We start from the raw sequence: 9943 nt of genomic DNA on the forward strand, positions 1-9943 counted from the left end.
CGAAAAGCCGCATGGAACTTCGGACACTATCTACTAGGTCATTTATATATATTGTGAAAAGCAATGGTCCCATAACACTCCCCTGTGGAACGCCAGAGGTAACTTTAACGTCTGTAGACGTCTCTCCATTGAGAACAACATGCTGTGTTCTGTTTGCTAAAAACTCTTCAATCCAGCCACACAGATGGTCTGATATTCCATAGGCTCTTACTTTATCAGGCGACAGTGCGGAACTGTATCGAACGCCTTCCGGAAGTCTAGGAAAATGGCATCTACCTGGGAGCCTGTATCTAATATTTTCTGGGTCTCATAAACAAATAAAGCGAGTTGGGTCACACACGATCGCTGTTTCCGGAATCCATGTTGATTTCTAACAGAGTAGATTCTGGGTTTCTAATGATATGATACGCAAGCAAAAAACATGATCTAAAATTCTACAACAGATCGATGTCAGTTCCCGATGTTTTTGAACAGACCTCGTGCGCTGTTCCGGAGTTACATATTTGTTACAGAAAACTAAACAGACGTGGCTCAGTTCTGCCGCGAGGCTACTGCCTACCTGCAGCTCCTCGGCTGCTGCGTTTCGGCGTCGCGCCCATCATCAGCTGCAGCACGGCGGGCGGCCAGAGGCACGCCAGGTCCCGGTCGCTGCCGGAGCTGTCGCTTCCGCTGGCGGACATGGCGGCTGCCGAGGATCTTCTGGAGGCTCCGGGCGCGCTCCAGTGACGTTGCCTCCCCACCCACCGGCACTAAACTGGACGCACTGGGGGGACACGCACCGAGCGGTAGGCGGTCCCACACGGCTCCATTCTGGGGCCGCTGCTAGCGCCGCCAAACACTACAGACTTCTGGGCCATTACTGCTGGCCGGCGGGAAAATTCCTGTCAACCAGACTGCTGACAGCTGCTTCCAGTCTCATTGCCGTGTCTTACCCAGTTGCGTTGTAGTGTTCCCTTATCCTCGGTGCTCTGCCGTGAAAAGTATAAAATAGAAAATCTGATTGATATCTTGAATTTTGGTGGTTTCAGTTACGGATAAGGCGGTCTTATTATTGATTGAGATCGTGCTGTAATTTGACCGTGCATGGCAGACCGTGTCGGCAACACTACAAAAAGCGACTGTACAGAAATAGCATCAGAAAACTAATTGAAAATTACCTTATAATCTTGTTAGATATGCAGTATTAATTACAATATAGTCTTCATGGCTGTCCTCCTAATTCCTCTTGTAGGACGACCCGTCTTTCACTTTTCTCCGTCTGTTGAAAACTTCTTCAAGTTGTCACTGTCATGATCAATTTACAAATTTGGCGATAACCACCTCGAATCACTATTGAAACAACCTCGCTTTGTAATGTAATTTTAATTTCCACCCAAAAGCACATTCAACACATCGCCGAAAAATACACGTCTTTCGTATGAAGACAAGAGAGAGAGAGTGTCTCATCAATTAGTTGTTAAAAAACAAAAACCCTACGTAAAAGTAAAAAGACGAACAAAATTATTTATAAAAATCGGTCGCTGGAGCAGCGCTCTTCTGCGTGCGCGATCGTAAATTCTATCTTTGTATTGGCGGAGGCGCGGAAATCAAAGTACCTTTACAGCGTGAGATATAGGGTGTTCCAAAAAGAGTCATCCGATTTGGTACGTTTATATTTCTGAAACTAATAAACCTTTCTTTCTTTCTTTCGGTTATGCCATAGTCCCACAGCAATCGCAGGGTCGCCGTGATTACAACGGATTTGGCGGTGTAAGTGTTAGGGATGGCTGGATGCCCTTCCTGCCACCACCCCGTACCCCCCCCCCCCCCCGCATCCCCAGGATGGAATCAGTGTAACCCACCTGTCTGCCTCTACGGTAAATGTGAAAGAGTGCGGACGCGTTTCAAATGTCTGCGACACGTGTAACTGAGGCGGAACATGGGACCAGCCCAGTTCTGTGACACATGTAACTGAGGCGGAACGTGGGGACCAGCCCAGTATTTACCTAGCGGGATGCGGAAAACCGCCTAAAAACCACATCCAGGCTAATAAATGCATACTAAAAAAAGCACTCCATCTTCAGGCCACGAGTGGCCTACCGGTATCATCCGACCGCCGTGTCATCCTTAGAGGAGCATGCGGATAGGAGGGGCGTGGGGTCAGCACACCATTCTCCTGGTCGTTATGATGGTATTCTTGACCGAAGCCGCTACTATTCGGTCGAGTAGCTCCTCAATTGGCATCACGAGGCTGAGTGCAACCCGAAAAATGGCAACAGCGCATGGCGGACTGGATGGTCACCCAACCAAGTGATGACCGCGCCTGACAGGTATACAATGAATCTTTTTTAACAACGGGAAACTCAAACTTTTTCGTAGGTTACTTTTGAATATATTGTGGGAGTGAACAGCGATCAATGTTCTTATAGATATTTACTATCAAAAACAGTCTTGATCACAATTTATTTATTCCGCTGACCGGTTTCGACCACTACTGTGGTCATCTACAGACCGTTGAGTAAGAACCTCCTTCTGGTGGTAGAGTAGTGATTTACCACCAGAAGAAGGTTCTTACTCATCAGTTTGAATATGACCACAGTAGTGCTCGAAACGGGTCACCGGAATAAATAAATTGTGATCAAGACTGTTTTTGATAGTAAATACTTTCGTAGGTGTTCAATATTCCCCCCTTGAAATGCACAGCATATGTCAGTGCTGTAATCAAACTGTTCTCACACTGCAGCGAGCATGTCTTAGCTATAGCTTCCACAGCTGCTGTTATGAGATGTCTCAGCTCAATCATTGTCTTTGGTAACGGAGGCACATAAACAGAGTGTTTTATAAACCCCCACAAGAAATAATCACATGCAGTCAGGTCCGCTGACCTTGAAGGCCTGTAATGTAAGGCTGAATCATGTAGCCCAGTCGGACCGATGCATTATTCAGTAATACTTTGATTTAAAAATTCCCACACTTCCGGATGCCTGTGTTGCGGTATGCCATGCTGTTGGTAAATGAAGTCGTTCGAATCAGTCTGCAACTGTTGGAAAAGAAAGTTCTCAAGCACATCGAGATATGTGCTTACTGTAACAGTGTTCTCGGCAAAGAAAAATGCTCCGTACGCCTTTTCCCGGGAAACTGCACAAAACACATTATATTTTGGAGAGTCCCTCTCATTCACTTGGTTGTTCCGTACGCTATATGTGGTGTCACCGCCAGGGACCACAATTGCTAGGTGGTAGCCTTTAAATCGGCCGCGGTCCGTTAGTATACGTCGGACCCGCGTGTCGCCACTATCAGTGACTGCAGACCGAGCGCCGCCACACGGCAGGTCTAGAGAGACTTCCTAGCACTCGCCCCAGTTGTACAGCCGACTTTGCTAGCGATGGTTCACTGACAAATTACGCTCTCATTTGCCGAGACGGTAGTTAGCATAGCCTTCCGCTACGTCATTTGCTACGACCTAGGAAGGCGCCATTACCAGTTACTATTGATACTGTGAATCATGTACCGTCAAGAGCGACGTTCACCATTTATGGATTAAAGTTAAGTATTCCACCAGCTACGTCCGTTTTTTTTTTCTAAATTCTAATTTCCTTGTCCTGTTCTAGACCTCACGCCAGCCTGCGTGAGCTAAAACGCGTGCCTTTCGGCTTCCTCTAGTAACACGGTGTTGGCTCTCCTCCTGCCAACCCACAACACTATATTCTCTCTTGTGGATTGGCAAGAGAGCCAACCCGGTATGAGAGGAAGCCGAAAGGCACGCGTTTAAGCTCACGCAGGCTGGCGTGAGGTCTGGAACAGGTCAAGGAAATTAGACTAGTAAAAAAGGACGTAGCTGTGGAATACTTAACTTTAATCCATAAATGGTGAACATCGCTCTTGACGGTACATGTTTTACAGCATCAATAGTAACTGGTAATGGCGCCTTGCTAGGTCGTAGCAAATGACGTAGCTGAAGGCTATGCTAACTATCGTCTCGGCAAATGAGAGCGTAATTTGTCAGTGAACCATCGCTAGCAAAGTGGGCTGTACAACTGGGGCGAGTGCTAGGGAGTCTCTCTAGACCTGCCGTGTGGCGGCGCTCGGTCTGCAATCACTGATAGTGGCGACACGCGGGTCCGACGTATACTAACGGACCGCGGCCGATTTAAAGGCTACTACCTAGCAAGTGTGGTGTCTGGCGGTGACACCACATTCTCACATTATGTCGGTTCCCCTTTCCATTTAAATGGAGTGTTGCCTCGTCGCTAGACACTAAGCATGGAAGGAAGCTGTCATCCTACATCTTGTCAAGGACGAAATTACAGAACTCCACACGTTGTTGTTTGTCACCTTCACGAAGAGCTTATAGTGCTGAACTTTGCACGGTTTCCGTGTGTAAACGTCGACGCAACACACGCCAGACGGACATCGGGGGCATGTCGAGCTGTCGAGCTGCACGGAGAACGCATTTCTGCGGACTCCTTGTGAAACTATGGCGGATGCGTTCGACGTCTGAGCGGCGATTTGCCTTGACACAAACAACCTGCTTCTCGGAGTTGTTCGTGCCATCGTCTTATGCTCTGTGGTGCAGGAGGATCCACACCATATCTAGTACGAAAGTCACGCTGAACAACTATTACGGACCCGCGCCGCCGGCCGGTGTGGCCGAGCGGTTCTAGGCGCTACAGTCTGGAACCGAGCGACCGCTGCGGTCGGAGGTTCGAATCCTGCCTTGGGCATGGATGTGTGTGATGTCCTTAGGTTAGTTAGGTTTATGTAGTTCTAAGTTCAAGGGGACTGATGACCTCAGAAGTTAAGTTCAAATGGTTCAAATGGCTCTGAGCACTATAGGACTCAACTGCTGTGGTCATACGTCCCCTAACAAACCTAAGGACATCACACACATCCATGCCCGAGGCAGCATTCGAACCTGCGACTGTAGCGGTCGTGCGGTTCCAGACTGTAGCGCGTTTAACCGCTCGGCCACTCCGGCCGGCACAGAAGTTAAGTCGCGTAGTGCTCAGAGCCATTTGAACCGAGCCATTTGACCCGCGCTGCGCAAAAACGTAGAACACAAAACACTTTTTGTCGTCCCGACACCATTTTTACTGAAACTGGAGTACGCGCATACCGCTGCTACCTAGCGGGAGCCGTGTAAAACTCGAGCGTTTTCACTTCGCAACAGTACATTATTCGCGTACATACGTAGTTCACGCACGTACCTCAAATAACATTATAGTTATGATTTTTTTTTTAAATCGGATGATTCTTTTTGATACACCCTGTATTATTTCGATAATTTTCACGTTAAGCCAATCTGAATAACACCAATATTGTCACATAATATGCTTTCGGCCATTGTTTTCTTTTAAAGATGTAATATCTCTTTATATTCGATGAACTATTCTGATACAATTCTACCCTTGAATGACGTTTACTAATTTTCTATCTTCATACTCGCAGAATCCATGTGCAAAGTAGTTTCATGCAATAGCTATGCCATGAGCGCATAATTATTCTTTGTAGTACTCTCTCTGGTGGTTGTTAGAAAAAAGCTTCCTAGATTGTCTTCGTGCCAATTAGCCTGAGCATTGTTTGAAGAATTGTAATCTGAATATTGAGATTTATGACAAAAGATAACTAATACGAAATTGTACGATTAAAATGGAAATATATATATATATATATATATATATATATATATTGCTCCTTCATACGAAAGGTGTGTATTTGACATTTGAGAATTAATGATATTCATCGATATATTGCGTAGTTGTTAATCAGAAGGGAACTTCCGAAAGACTGAATACGAACCTGCATTTAATAATCCAAGAGCTCCATTACTTCTTCGGAAGGTTAAACTTCATCAAAGCCAAATATCCGCTTGATATGAGGTTTCCCGACTGATTATACAACGCTCCCAAAAATTAGGAGGCATTTTATTTGTACAGATTACCAGACTGCCGCAAAGCACGAGCCTGCAGGGAAGAAGAATCATCGCCTGATTTCATTCTAACAAGTAAAATTTCTGAATCATTTTGAGTGAATGAGCTATGACTGTGTTTCATATTATGAGTGACTGATTGCTCGAACGAATTGAGAGCTACATAATCACGTAGATAGGAGGAAAAATTACAAAGACATGGTTTGTTTTGTTTCCAGGCGCAAAAACAACAAAGGTCACACGCGCCAATGTCAGAACCTTACAACATTAATACGAAAAAGGAGTTAAAAACGACTACAAAGCCCGCTAGATGGCATGAAAAAGACCTAAGGACTCCCTGTTGCAGAAAGATCCACAAAATATACTGTAGAGACAGCAGGGGTTCCGACCCAAAGATTAAATGTGCTTCGCCATATTTCTAAGACGGATAAAAAGTAAAACACGGTCGACAGCCTGCGCGTCATTCGCTAAGACGGTCGATTTCTCAGCCCGCAAATACAAACGAGAACGTAAGTGGTTAAAAAAAAAAAAGGGGGCATTGAATCAGGAAATGGCGGATCGTCATAGGTTGAGTGCAATGAGCAAAAAGTGGTGGGGGAGAACCATTTAACAGCCAGCCGGTTTGGCCGTGCGTTTCTAGGGGCTTCAGTCTGGAACCGAGCGACCGCTACGGTCGCAGGTTCGAATCCTGCCTCGGGCATGGATGTGTGTGATGTCCTTAGGTTAGTTAGGTTTAATTAGTTCTAAGTTCTAGGCGACTGATGACCTCAGAAGTTAAGTCGTATAGTGCTCAGAGCCATTTGAACCATTTGAACCATTTAACAAATGGCGAAGGCTAAAGAGAGAGGGCCAGATACGCTACCTAGCTGAAATGATCTGCTCACGGCGAGAAGGGCGAGGAGGGGTCGTCTATGCTGCTGGGACAGTTCCTCCGACCTTGTTGCCCGTCAAACCGACGTGACCAGGAATCCACATAAACATCAGTGTGGCTCCATCAATAGTAAGCAAGTGAGAGCTTTCCTGGACTTCAAAAACGGTACAAATGGCTCTGAGCACTATCGGACCTAACATCTGAGGTCATCAGTGCCCTAGAACTTAGAACTACTTAAACCTTACTAACGACATCACACACATCCATGTCCGTGGCAGGATTCGAACCTGCGGCCGTAGCAGCAGCGCGGTTCCAGACTGTAGCGCCTAGAACCGCACGGCCACCCCGGCCGGCTTTCCTGGACTGGCTGCGCTAAGGCATGGCCAGCGTGCAGCTCATACAGGCTCTGAAGGCCACTGACAAGGGAACCTCCCCATCGCACCCCCCTCAGATTTAGGTATAAGTTGGCACAGTATTTAGGCCTTGAGAAACTGAACACAGATCAATCGAGAAAACAGGAAGAAGTTGTGTGGAACCATGAAAAAAAAGCAAGCAAAATATACAAACTGAGTAGTCCATGCGCAAGGTAGGCAACATCAAGGAGAGTGTCAGCTTACGAGCGCCGTGGTCCCGTGGTTAGCGTGAGCAGCTGTGAAACGAGAGGTCCTTGGTTCAAATCTTCTCTCGAGTGAAAAGTTTCATTTTTTATATTCAGATAATTATCAAAGTTCAGGCACTCACACATAATCAACTTCGCTCTCCAAAATTCCAGGACATGTTCAGATTTGCTTGGACATATACAGGATTTGACGGTCTACGCACGGAAACATTTGAAAACGCAAAAAGACATATGTTTTGACAGAGCAGAGGGAAAACTGTGCGACTGTGAAACTGTTGCATTCATTTGTTGCAGTTTATGTGACAAACTCTTACGTTTTCATCACTTTTTTGGGAGTGATTATCACATCCACAAGAAAACCTAAATCGGGCAAGGTAGAAGAATCTTTTCACCCATTCGCGAAGTGTACAAGTTAGGTGGGTCGACAACATATTCCTGTCATGTGACGCACATGCCGTCACCAGTGTCGTATAGAATCTATCAGACGTGTTTTCCAATGGAGGGATCGGTTGACCTATGACCTTGCGATCAAATGTTTTCGGTTCCCATTGGAGAAGCACATCCTTTCGTCTACTAATCGCACGGTTTTGCGGTGCAGTCGCAAAACACAGACACTAAACTCATTACAGTGAACAGAGACGTCAATGAACGAACGGACAGATCATAACTTTGCGAAAATAAAGAAAGTAAAATTTTCCCTCGAGGGAGGACTCGAACCAAAGACCTCTCTTTCTGCAATCGCTCACTCTAACCACGGGACCACGGCGCTCAGCAGCCCACATTGTCCTTGATGTTGCCTATCTTGCACATGGACTTCTCAGTTGTATAATTTGCTTATTTTTTCATAGTTCCACACAACTTCTTCCTGTTTTCTCGATTGATCTGTGTTCAGTTTTTCAAGGCCTGTCCACTGTGTCAATTTATAACTAAATCTGAGGGGGCTGCGATGGGGAGGTTCCCTTGTGAGAGAGGCTGAGCAGACGACACAACTGAAGACCCCGGATGTACTGCGTGGCCTGATACAGGGCGAAGAGCTCGGCTGTAAAAATTTAGCAGCGTTCTGGAAGTCGGTACCGAAAATCATCGGTGCCAACGACGAAGGCTCACCCGACACAATGGTCAGCCATCAGTGTACACAGAGGTACTATCGCTAATTTTCGTGCCTAGGTCGAGAAACTTGCTGCGATGGATCGAATCTGGAGTAGTTTCCTTAGTGTTAAGGACTAATCTGGTATGTGAGAAAACCGGACGACGAACCCATCGGACACCTTTTATTGTGCCACTTAGATGCAGTTATCGTTATTAGCTAAGTGGTTATCGCCAAGCGTGAACGTGCATCGTTTTCCTTTCAATTCGTGCTCCACGGGGTGTAGCAGACTGCTAGCTTGTTGATGTACAGAATATCCAATAATAGATCAATACTTAAACATACAGCTCTAAGAGCGATCTTTTTATAAGCACGTAAGTCGATATTTCCTCCGTCGATATATCGATATATCGGACACTCTATATTTATAAAAATCTCAATAGTCCTAGTCAGGATGCGTGGTATCGGCGTGTAGGACTCGTTACATCGTCTGCGTCTACGTAACAGAGTACAAACTGGTTCACATATCAGCAGGTGTCGCTTTCCGAACGCACAGTACTTCACTGAAAAGTAGCCGTTCCGATCACGAAAACTGACAACGGCTGGGAGAGCGGTGTACTGACCACAAGCCCCTCCATATCCGCAACGCTTAGGGTGACACGGCGGCCGGTCGGTACCGCTGGACCTCCAAGGTCTGTTTGGATGGTGCATCCAAAAGCTGCATTTCCGGACAAGCGTTCCTCATCAAAATCTTGTCTACGAAGTCCCTTCTACAACGCCTATAAGCCTCTAATAAAGCACTCCGTCTTCAGGCCACGAGTGGCCTACCGGGACCATCCGACCGCCGTGTCATCCTTAGAGGATCATGCGGATAGGAGGGGCGTGGGGTCAGCACACCGCTCTCCCGGTCGTTATGATGGTATTCTTGACCGAAGCCGCTACTATCCGGTCGAGTAGCTCCTCAATTGGCATCACGAGGCTGAGTGAACCCCGGAAAATTGCAACAGCGCCTGGCGACCTGGATGGTCACCCATCCAAGTACAGGCCACGCCCATCAACGCTTAACTTCGGTGATCTCACGGGAACCGGTGTATCCACTGCGGCAAGGCCGTTGCCCATAAGCCTCTTATAGGAATTGTGAATTATCTTGTTTAGTTATGTAGTAGCGGCATGTCTTGTCCGTATACGTGCGCCAGTATTGTTATTTCTTCTCGAGTTTCCGTTGCGATTATAAATACCATTTACAAATGAACTACCTCCGATGGAGATGGACCAAGTCTTACTTACGTCATACACCGTACAGTATACCAGCTATCCAGATAGTGCGATGGAGCCATACCTGAAACGAAAGAGACAAGACCTTAGTTCCAACATAGCAAGTATGCCGATGTAACAATTTATGAGGTTAGAAGCAAAGGGCTGTACGTGACAAATTCGAATATTTGACGATACGTGCAC

The 9943-nt window shown here is 46.5% G+C and overlaps 1 pseudogene; it reads right to left on the bottom strand.

Annotated features, from left to right (window-relative positions):
- Positions 1-9483: 9483 nt before the first annotated feature.
- Positions 9484-9601, bottom strand: LOC126110042 (5S ribosomal RNA; annotated as a pseudogene).
- Between the last annotated feature and the right edge of the window lie 342 nt (positions 9602-9943).

The sequence above is a fragment of the Schistocerca cancellata genome, chromosome 12 (genome assembly GCF_023864275.1).
Source record: "Schistocerca cancellata isolate TAMUIC-IGC-003103 chromosome 12, iqSchCanc2.1, whole genome shotgun sequence".
Lineage (NCBI taxonomy): Eukaryota > Metazoa > Arthropoda > Insecta > Orthoptera > Acrididae > Schistocerca > Schistocerca cancellata.